Consider the following 9,962-nt stretch of genomic DNA (forward strand, 5'->3'; position numbering starts at 1 on the left):
CCGAAAGGCCCATTCATTCAGACGGGTCCATGTATTTTCAGCGACAGCCGCAGTACCGCCAAAATCCATGCAGAGGCGCTGAGTTTATGGCCTCCGAAAGGCCCATTCATTCAGACGGGTCCATGTATTTTCAGCGACAGCAGCAGTACCGCCAAAATCCATGCAGCGGCGCTGTATTTATGGCCTCCGAAAGGCCCATTCATTACCAACGGGGCTGCAGTAGCATCCCGCGGCCACGCAGGGGCAGATATTGTGAGGGAATTACATGGTAGTGGACGGAGCGCCCATGCATTTCCAATGGGAGTGCAGTACCTCAAAAATCCGCTCCAAGCCACCGAACTTGAGGGCCCGACGTTCCCTCAACACTAGCCCAGTGCAATCGACATTTCGTTCTGTGTACATTGTTACACAGAATGACAATACAAGGGAATTATTATTATTATTATTATTATTATGTATTCAGCCACTAGTGGCGGGCACAATACCCCAAACACTGGCCCGGCGCTGGCTGAGTTTATGGCCTCCGAAAGGCCCATACATTCAGACGGGTCCATGTATTTTCAGTTTTCCGTAGCAGGTGTGATTGTTTGTTTAATTAGGTAGTTTGTGTTGGTGACGGTGTTCCTAACTGTGGTGGCTTGTTTGTAGAATGTGGGGCCCTGCGTTTGTGTTATGTTGATTTCTGGTAATTTACTTTTTACTAAGTAGTCTTTCAGGTTTTTGTTTCTTTTAAAGGCTGAGATGATTTTGTAATCTTGGATTATGCTTGTGTTCTGTAGTGTCTGATTTATATTTTGTCCATTCATTCAGACGGGTCCATGTATTTTCAGCGACAGCCGCAGTACCGCCAAAATCCATGCAGCGGCGCTGGGTTTATGGAATCCGAAAGGCCCATTCATTCAGACGGGTCCATGTATTTTCAACGACAGCCGCAGTACCGCCAAAATCCATGCAGCGGCGCTGTATTTATGGCCTCCGAAAGGCCCATTCATTCCCAACGGGGCAGCAGTAGCATCGCGCGGCCACGCGGGGGCAGATATTGTGAGGGAATTACATTGTAGTGGACGGAGCGCCCATGCATTTCCAATGGGAGTGCAGTACCTCAAAAATCCGCTCCAAGCCACCGAACTTGAGGGCCCGACGTTCCCTCAACACTAGCCCAGTGCAATCGACATTTCGTTCTGTGTACATTGTTACACAGAATGACAATACAAGGGAATTATTATTATTATTATTATTATTATGTATTCAGCCACTAGTGGCGGGCACAATACCCCAAACACTGGCCCGGCGCTGGCTGAGTTTATGGCCTCCGAAAGGCCCATACATTCAGACGGGTCCATGTATTTTCAGTTTTCCGTAGCAGGTGTGATTGTTTGTTTAATTAGGTAGTTTGTGTTGGTGACGGTGTTCCTAACTGTGGTGGCTTGTTTGTAGAATGTGGGGCCCTGCGTTTGTGTTATGTTGATTTCTGGTAATTTACTTTTTACTAAGTAGTCTTTCAGGTTTTTGTTTCTTTTAAAGGCTGAGATGATTTTGTAATCTTGGATTATGCTTGTGTTCTGTAGTGTCTGATTTATATTTTGTCCATTCATTCAGACGGGTCCATGTATTTTCAGCGACAGCCGCAGTACCGCCAAAATCCATGCAGCGGCGCTGAGTTTATGGCCTCCGAAAGGCCCATTCATTCAGACGGGTCCATGTATTTTCAGCGACAGCCGCAGTACCGCCAAAATCCATGCAGCGGCGCTGGGTTTATGGAATCCGAAAGGCCCATTCATTCAGACGGGTCCATGTATTTTCAACGACAGCCGCAGTACCGCCAAAATCCATGCAGCGGCGCTGTATTTATGGCCTCCGAAAGGCCCATTCATTCCCAACGGGGCAGCAGTAGCATCGCGCGGCCACGCGGGGGCAGATATTGTGAGGGAATTACATTGTAGTGGACGGAGCGCCCATGCATTTCCAATGGGAGTGCAGTACCTCAAAAATCCGCTCCAAGCCACCGAACTTGAGGGCCCGACGTTCCCTCAACACTAGCCCAGTGCAATCGACATTTCGTTCTGTGTACATTGTTACACAGAATGACAATACAAGGGAATTATTATTATTATTATTATTATTATGTATTCAGCCACTAGTGGCGGGCACAATACCCCAAACACTGGCCCGGCGCTGGCTGAGTTTATGGCCTCCGAAAGGCCCATACATTCAGACGGGTCCATGTATTTTCAGTTTTCCGTAGCAGGTGTGATTGTTTGTTTAATTAGGTAGTTTGTGTTGGTGACGGTGTTCCTAACTGTGGTGGCTTGTTTGTAGAATGTGGGGCCCTGCGTTTGTGTTATGTTGATTTCTGGTAATTTACTTTTTACTAAGTAGTCTTTCAGGTTTTTGTTTCTTTTAAAGGCTGAGATGATTTTGTAATCTTGGATTATGCTTGTGTTCTGTAGTGTCTGATTTATATTTTGTCCATTCATTCAGACGGGTCCATGTATTTTCAGCGACAGCCGCAGTACCGCCAAAATCCATGCAGCGGCGCTGAGTTTATGGCCTCCGAAAGGCCCATTCATTCAGACGGGTCCATGTATTTTCAGCGACAGCCGCAGTACCGCCAAAATCCATGCAGCGGCGCTGGGTTTATGGAATCCGAAAGGCCCATTCATTCAGACGGGTCCATGTATTTTCAACGACAGCCGCAGTACCGCCAAAATCCATGCAGCGGCGCTGTATTTATGGCCTCCGAAAGGCCCATTCATTCCCAACGGGGCAGCAGTAGCATCGCGCGGCCACGCGGGGGCAGATATTGTGAGGGAATTACATTGTAGTGGACGGAGCGCCCATGCATTTCCAATGGGAGTGCAGTACCTCAAAAATCCGCTCCAAGCCACCGAACTTGAGGGCCCGACGTTCCCTCAACACTAGCCCAGTGCAATCGACATTTCGTTCTGTGTACATTGTTACACAGAATGACAATACAAGGGAATTATTATTATTATTATTATTATTATGTATTCAGCCACTAGTGGCGGGCACAATACCCCAAACACTGGCCCGGCGCTGGCTGAGTTTATGGCCTCCGAAAGGCCCATACATTCAGACGGGTCCATGTATTTTCAGTTTTCCGTAGCAGGTGTGATTGTTTGTTTAATTAGGTAGTTTGTGTTGGTGACGGTGTTCCTAACTGTGGTGGCTTGTTTGTAGAATGTGGGGCCCTGCGTTTGTGTTATGTTGATTTCTGGTAATTTACTTTTTACTAAGTAGTCTTTCAGGTTTTTGTTTCTTTTAAAGGCTGAGATGATTTTGTAATCTTGGATTATGCTTGTGTTCTGTAGTGTCTGATTTATATTTTGTCCATTCATTCAGACGGGTCCATGTATTTTCAGCGACAGCCGCAGTACCGCCAAAATCCATGCAGCGGCGCTGAGTTTATGGCCTCCGAAAGGCCCATTCATTCAGACGGGTCCATGTATTTTCAGCGACAGCCGCAGTACCGCCAAAATCCATGCAGCGGCGCTGGGTTTATGGAATCCGAAAGGCCCATTCATTCAGACGGGTCCATGTATTTTCAACGACAGCCGCAGTACCGCCAAAATCCATGCAGCGGCGCTGTATTTATGGCCTCCGAAAGGCCCATTCATTCCCAACGGGGCAGCAGTAGCATCGCGCGGCCACGCGGGGGCAGATATTGTGAGGGAATTACATTGTAGTGGACGGAGCGCCCATGCATTTCCAATGGGAGTGCAGTACCTCAAAAATCCGCTCCAAGCCACCGAACTTGAGGGCCCGACGTTCCCTCAACACTAGCCCAGTGCAATCGACATTTCGTTCTGTGTACATTGTTACACAGAATGACAATACAAGGGAATTATTATTATTATTATTATTATTATGTATTCAGCCACTAGTGGCGGGCACAATACCCCAAACACTGGCCCGGCGCTGGCTGAGTTTATGGCCTCCGAAAGGCCCATACATTCAGACGGGTCCATGTATTTTCAGTTTTCCGTAGCAGGTGTGATTGTTTGTTTAATTAGGTAGTTTGTGTTGGTGACGGTGTTCCTAACTGTGGTGGCTTGTTTGTAGAATGTGGGGCCCTGCGTTTGTGTTATGTTGATTTCTGGTAATTTACTTTTTACTAAGTAGTCTTTCAGGTTTTTGTTTCTTTTAAAGGCTGAGATGATTTTGTAATCTTGGATTATGCTTGTGTTCTGTAGTGTCTGATTTATATTTTGTCCATTCATTCAGACGGGTCCATGTATTTTCAGCGACAGCCGCAGTACCGCCAAAATCCATGCAGCGGCGCTGGGTTTATGGAATCCGAAAGGCCCATTCATTCAGACGGGTCCATGTATTTTCAACGACAGCCGCAGTACCGCCAAAATCCATGCAGCGGCGCTGTATTTATGGCCTCCGAAAGGCCCATTCATTCCCAACGGGGCAGCAGTAGCATCGCGCGGCCACGCGGGGGCAGATATTGTGAGGGAATTACATTGTAGTGGACGGAGCGCCCATGCATTTCCAATGGGAGTGCAGTACCTCAAAAATCCGCTCCAAGCCACCGAACTTGAGGGCCCGACGTTCCCTCAACACTAGCCCAGTGCAATCGACATTTCGTTCTGTGTACATTGTTACACAGAATGACAATACAAGGGAATTATTATTATTATTATTATTATTATGTATTCAGCCACTAGTGGCGGGCACAATACCCCAAACACTGGCCCGGCGCTGGCTGAGTTTATGGCCTCCGAAAGGCCCATACATTCAGACGGGTCCATGTATTTTCAGTTTTCCGTAGCAGGTGTGATTGTTTGTTTAATTAGGTAGTTTGTGTTGGTGACGGTGTTCCTAACTGTGGTGGCTTGTTTGTAGAATGTGGGGCCCTGCGTTTGTGTTATGTTGATTTCTGGTAATTTACTTTTTACTAAGTAGTCTTTCAGGTTTTTGTTTCTTTTAAAGGCTGAGATGATTTTGTAATCTTGGATTATGCTTGTGTTCTGTAGTGTCTGATTTATATTTTGTCCATTCATTCAGACGGGTCCATGTATTTTCAGCGACAGCCGCAGTACCGCCAAAATCCATGCAGCGGCGCTGAGTTTATGGCCTCCGAAAGGCCCATTCATTCAGACGGGTCCATGTATTTTCAGCGACAGCCGCAGTACCGCCAAAATCCATGCAGCGGCGCTGGGTTTATGGAATCCGAAAGGCCCATTCATTCAGACGGGTCCATGTATTTTCAACGACAGCCGCAGTACCGCCAAAATCCATGCAGCGGCGCTGTATTTATGGCCTCCGAAAGGCCCATTCATTCCCAACGGGGCAGCAGTAGCATCGCGCGGCCACGCGGGGGCAGATATTGTGAGGGAATTACATTGTAGTGGACGGAGCGCCCATGCATTTCCAATGGGAGTGCAGTACCTCAAAAATCCGCTCCAAGCCACCGAACTTGAGGGCCCGACGTTCCCTCAACACTAGCCCAGTGCAATCGACATTTCGTTCTGTGTACATTGTTACACAGAATGACAATACAAGGGAATTATTATTATTATTATTATTATTATGTATTCAGCCACTAGTGGCGGGCACAATACCCCAAACACTGGCCCGGCGCTGGCTGAGTTTATGGCCTCCGAAAGGCCCATACATTCAGACGGGTCCATGTATTTTCAGTTTTCCGTAGCAGGTGTGATTGTTTGTTTAATTAGGTAGTTTGTGTTGGTGACGGTGTTCCTAACTGTGGTGGCTTGTTTGTAGAATGTGGGGCCCTGCGTTTGTGTTATGTTGATTTCTGGTAATTTACTTTTTACTAAGTAGTCTTTCAGGTTTTTGTTTCTTTTAAAGGCTGAGATGATTTTGTAATCTTGGATTATGCTTGTGTTCTGTAGTGTCTGATTTATATTTTGTCCATTCATTCAGACGGGTCCATGTATTTTCAGCGACAGCCGCAGTACCGCCAAAATCCATGCAGCGGCGCTGAGTTTATGGCCTCCGAAAGGCCCATTCATTCAGACGGGTCCATGTATTTTCAGCGACAGCCGCAGTACCGCCAAAATCCATGCAGCGGCGCTGGGTTTATGGAATCCGAAAGGCCCATTCATTCAGACGGGTCCATGTATTTTCAACGACAGCCGCAGTACCGCCAAAATCCATGCAGCGGCGCTGTATTTATGGCCTCCGAAAGGCCCATTCATTCCCAACGGGGCAGCAGTAGCATCGCGCGGCCACGCGGGGGCAGATATTGTGAGGGAATTACATTGTAGTGGACGGAGCGCCCATGTATGGCCAATGCATTTCCAATGGGAGTGCAGTACCTCAAAAATCCGCTAGATGGCCCCGATCTTGAGGGCCCGGCGTTCCCTCAAGTGCCGATTTTATACCCCCTTCTCCAGCCGACAGCCAGAATTATATTAGGGACTCGCAATTTTGAGAGGTGAGCACCAGGGCTAATCAGCGGCCACCCGTGACCATTGAGTCCGACAGAGCAGAGGCTAGGGGCGGCCTCGCATCTCGCAATTACCGAGGGAAGATGCCGGTTCTCGAAAAATTTCTAAGTTTTTCAAATTTTAAAGTATTGAAGTATTTAGGGCGCTTCCCGCGGCCCTGGCTTTTGCATGTACCCCTCTAAGCTCCGGTTCTCGAAAAATGTCTAAGTTTTTCAAACTTTAAAGTATTGAAGCCGGACTTCCGCGGAGGCTGACAGGGGGCCTCCATCGAAGCACCCTTCACCCCCGGGTGAGCCGGCGTCGGCCCACGGGCCTGCCGGTTCCCCAACTGAGCGATTGGCACACGAGACCCGCCTCGGAGGGCCCACGTCGGCCGGCGCAAGCCGGTGTTCGGGCGTGCGGCTCCTCCGGCTTTGCGGGTCAAGCTCCAGCGCCGAGGATACTAGGCAAACGTTGGGCCCCCCCGAGCCGAGTGGATACCCGCCTCAGAAAGAGCTGGGGCGGTACGTACGGACGGCCTCACTAAGAGGGAACGGAAGCTACTAAAGCACACGTATAACTGTCCGATGTGCGAACGAAAGTGAGGCCGGACGAATCCGATACGAGTTACGAGTGAGGCGGGATCCACGGCTGGCACTCGCGGGGCCCTCTTGCGAAACCATGCCTCGGCGTGAACCTTTTGGCGGCAGAACCAAGACGAACCGAGGTCGAGCTTCCGTCTCGAGCCACACCCAGACGTCCGACCGTCGCGGAGCCCGACGCCACGCGTGCTAGGGCTCCGCGCGAAACATCGTTTCACGACACCCGCTCGTCAGCCCGTCCGAACGTATACGAGTGTCGCGCGGCCCCCCGGGCCCGGCTGTAGCCACAGCCTCGTCCCGGACCAGGGCCGCACCGCCACCAGCAGCGCCCCCCCGGCGGCAGACGCACTCTGGTTGATCCTGCCAGTAGCATATGCTTGTTTTCAAGATTAAGCCATGCATGTCTAAGTACGAATGGCCAGTACAGTGAAACTGCGAACGGCTCATTAAATCAGTTATGGTTCCTTTGATCGCTCCACCGTTACTTGGATAACTGTGGCAAATCCAGAGCTAATACATGCAAACGAGCGCCGACTCGCGGGCGGGGCTCCGGCCTCGCCCCGGGGACGCGTGCATTTATCAGACACAAAAACCCACGCGGTGTCCGGCGGGCGGGGGCTCAGCCGTCGCGCGCGTCCCCCGCGTCCGGCCTCCGCCTCTCCGGGCGGGGGCGTAAGCGGCGCGGGCGGCTCCGCGCGCGCCGGTCCTCGTTCCGCCGGCCCGGCCCCCCCTTTGTGTTGACTCAGGATAACCTCGTGCCGATCGCTCGCCCACCCGAGGCGGCGACGACTCATTCGAATGTCTGCCCTATCAACTTTCGATGGTAGACTCTGCGCCTACCATGGTGACCACGGGTAACGGGGAATCAGGGTTCGATTCCGGAGAGGGAGCATGAGAAACGGCTACCACATCCAAGGAAGGCAGCAGGCGCGCAAATTACCCACTCCCGACACGGGGAGGTAGTGACGAAAAATAACAATACGGGACTCGTTCGAGTCTCCGTAATTGGAATGAGCCGAACACAAACCCATCGGCCAGCATCCATTGGAGGGCAAGTCTGGTGCCAGCAGCCGCGGTAATTCCAGCTCCAATAGCGTATTTTAAAGTTGCTGCAGTTAAAAAGCTCCTAGTTGGACCCCGGGACGCGAGCTGACGGTCCGCCGCGAGGCGTGCATCCGTCTGTCCCAGCCCCTGCCTCTCGGCAAAAGCCCCCGTGATGCCCTTCGCTGGGTGTCACTCGCGGGGCCCGAAGCGTTTACTTTGAGGAAATTAGAGTGTTCAAAGCAGGCCACACGGCCGCCCCTGCATATCGCAGCTGGGAATAATGGAATAGGACTCCGGTTCTATTTTGTGGGTTGTCATGAACTGGGGCCATGATTAAGAGGGACGGCCGGGGGCATTCGTACTGCGCCGCTAGAGGTGAAATTCTTGGACCGGCGCAAGACGGACGAGAGCGAAAGCATTTGCCAAGAATGTTTTCATTAATCAAGAACGAAAGTCGGAGGTTCGAAGACGATCAGATACCGTCCTAGTTCCGACCATAAACGATGCCGACTCGCGATCCGGCGGCGTTATTCCCATGACCCGCCGAGCAGCACCCGGGAAACCGACCAAGTGTCTGGGTTCCGGGGGGAGTATTGTTGCAAAGCTGAAACTTAAAGGAATTGACGGAAGGGCACCACCAGGAGTGGAGCATGCGGCTTAATTTGACTCAACACGGGAAACCTCACCCGGCCCGGACACGGAAAGGATTGACAGATTGAAGGCTCTTTCTCGATACCGTGGGTGGTGGTGCATGGCCGTTCGTAGTTGGTGGAGCGATTTGTCTGGTTAATTCCGATAACGAACGAGACTCAAACATACTAAATAGTACCGCGGCCCCCCGCGCGGTCGGCGGCAGAAAACTTCTTAGAGGGACAAGTGGCTCTCAGCCACACGAGAATGAGCAATAACAGGTCTGTGATGCCCTTAGATGTCCGGGGCTGCACGCGCGCCACACTGAGCGTATAAGCGCGTCGTCTATCCCCGCGCCGGCAGGCGCGGGTAATCCTATGAACCCCGCTCGTGACAGGGCCTGGGGATTGCAATTATTTCCCACCAACGAGGAATTCCCAGTAAGCGCGGGTCATTAGCCTGCGTTGATTAAGTCCCTGCCCTTTGTACACACCGCCCGTCGCTACTACCGATCGGATGGCTTAGTGAGGTCCTCGGATAGTCCCCGCCGGGGCCGGCCCCGGCTCCGGCGGTGTGCCAGAAGACGGTCGAACTTGACTATCTAGAGGAAGTAAAAGTCGTAACAAGGTTTCTGTAGGTGAACCTGCAGAAGGATCATTAACGTACGAGCGGCAGCAGATCCGCCTCGGTACACCCCCGACGAGCCAGACGCCGAGGGCGGCGGGTCGTCGCAGGCGGAGGAAGAGGGTAGACCGGGACGGGACGGGACGGGGGGCGCGGCGCGGGTCACTCCCGGGCCGCGCGTCGGAGCGAGTTCGGCGGGCGCCACGCGGCGCGGCGCGAGGCGAGAAAAGGCGGCGGGCGATGTCGCGCTACCTCCGTGCGAGCGGGGTAGCGCGCTCGTCCGACGACCCCAGTAGCGCGGCGCGGCGCGACGACAGGCGACCGCCAGCGACGGGCGAAAGGCGGCGGCCGTGCGCGGGACCCCCGTAACCGGGGAATCCCCCTATGCCGACGACCCTAGCTCGGCGCGGTTCTCGCGCTTCCGGCGCGCGCTTCCGGGGCGGCACTCGCCTCGACGACCTCCCGTCCTTTAAAGGTAACGGTTCGGGCCGGCGCCCCGGCGTCCGTCCGCCCGTCGGTGTCGCGTGTCCGTGCGGCGCGGGGCTGCTCTCGGCGAGGGTCGCCGAGCAAGCGGATCCCCGCACGGATCACAACGGCCGTATGGCGGCGGCGTCGGGACGCCCGCCCGAGACGAAGGTTC

General features: G+C 52.7%; 1 non-coding gene across 1 annotated transcript; it reads left to right on the forward strand.

Annotated features, from left to right (window-relative positions):
• Positions 1-7,371: 7,371 nt before the first annotated feature.
• Positions 7,372-9,358, forward strand: LOC148344983 (18S ribosomal RNA). Its single transcript, XR_015848947.1, has one exon. It is a non-coding gene; the product is annotated as an 18S ribosomal RNA (ribosomal RNA).
• The last annotated feature ends 604 nt before the right edge of the window (positions 9,359-9,962 follow it).

This window comes from Urocampus carinirostris, unplaced genomic scaffold, assembly GCF_059441175.1.
Source record: "Urocampus carinirostris isolate Australia breed hairy pipefish unplaced genomic scaffold, RoL_Ucar_1.0 HiC_scaffold_152, whole genome shotgun sequence".
Taxonomy (NCBI): domain Eukaryota; kingdom Metazoa; phylum Chordata; class Actinopteri; order Syngnathiformes; family Syngnathidae; genus Urocampus; species Urocampus carinirostris.